Source organism: Nylanderia fulva, unplaced genomic scaffold (assembly GCF_048542155.1).
Source record: "Nylanderia fulva isolate GAGA-0341 unplaced genomic scaffold, ASM4854215v1 Scaffold935, whole genome shotgun sequence".
Lineage (NCBI taxonomy): Eukaryota > Metazoa > Arthropoda > Insecta > Hymenoptera > Formicidae > Nylanderia > Nylanderia fulva.
In genome coordinates, this window is record NW_028191063.1 from 1 (window position 1) to 1490 (window position 1490).

The 1490-nt window shown below is 51.6% G+C and overlaps 1 pseudogene; it reads left to right on the forward strand.

Annotated features, from left to right (window-relative positions):
* Positions 1 to 1132, forward strand: LOC146719578 (large subunit ribosomal RNA; annotated as a pseudogene; the record flags this gene model as incomplete).
* Positions 1133 to 1490: the final 358 nt, after the last annotated feature.

Genomic DNA, 1490 nt, shown 5'->3' on the forward strand with positions numbered 1-1490 from the left:
GCTCGCGTCCACGTGCGGGGATGGAAACGTTAGTACGAATTACTGACGGCTAAGAAGCCACTAATGAACTTAATAAATTTCTATAAAGAAATAAACTTATACATAACCACTTGAACCTATACGATCACATTATGTGAACGAGTTAGATGAATACAATTAAGCATTAGATAAAACAAGCGGATATGATATAACATTGGGAGCCGCGAAATGAAGGGTGCAACAAATAATAAATAATAAATGTCCCTATCTACTGTCTAGCGAAACCACTGCCAAGGGAACGGGCTTGGAAAAATTAGCGGGGAAAGAAGACCCTGCTGAGCTTGACTCTAGTCTGGCACTGTAAGGAGACATGAGAGGTGTAGCATAAGTGGGAGATGGCAACATCGCCGGTGAAATACCACTACTTTCATCGTTTCCTTACTTACTCGGTTAGGCGGAGCGCGTGCCCCGAGGGCTTCGCGCCCCGGCGGTCACTGTGTTCTAGAGCCAAGCGTGTCAGAGTGGCGTGAGGCCTCGGCCGATCGCCTTTAATACTCCCGCGTGATCCGATTCGAGGACACTGCCAGGCGGGGAGTTTGACTGGGGCGGTACATCTGTCAAAGAATAACGCAGGTGTCCTAAGGCCAGCTCAGCGAGGACAGAAACCTCGCGTAGAGCAAAAGGGCAAAAGCTGGCTTGATCTCGATGTTCAGTACGCATAGAGACTGCGAAAGCACGGCCTATCGATCCTTTTGGCTTGAAGAGTTTTCAGCAAGAGGTGTCAGAAAAGTTACCACAGGGATAACTGGCTTGTGGCGGCCAAGAGTTCATAGCGACGTCGCTTTTTTGATCCTTCGATGTTGGCTCTTCCTATCATTGCGAAGCAGAATTCGCCAAGCGTCGGATTGTTCACCCGCCAACAGGGAACGTGAGGGGTTTAGACCGTCGTGAACAGGTTAGTTTTACCCTACTGATGACTAGTCATTGCGATAGTAATCCTGCTCAGTACGAGAGGAACCGCAGGTTCGGACATTTGGTTCACGCACTCGGTCGAGCGGCCGGTGGTGCGAAGCTACCATCCGTGGGATTATGCCTGAACGCCTCTAAAGCCGTATCCTCTCCAGTCGAAGGTGGCAATGATATCTCTAGGAGTCTCGTGAGTCAAAAGGCGCAATGTGTATCGTGTTGCGCGGTCGGCGGGAGCGTCGAAAAGTACGACGAAACCTTGTACGAACGATGTCCGTATCGGAGTATTATATCCTAGTAGCGGCCGCTACTCGCCGTCAAAGTGCTACGGAGGTAAGACGCAGGCGTAGGACCTGGTTGAAATATTCTGTCGTCCGGATGTGGTCGCCCGTCCGGATGTTGCCGGTCCGTCACCAGGTGATGCCGGCCGATGTGGTGCCGAACGTATAAATCACGCCCGTAACGTGCCGGTCCCTCGGTTGCCGGCGCGCGAGTGATTCGCATCGGCGAGGTTCCGTACAGTAATCGCGGTAACCGCAGCTTGC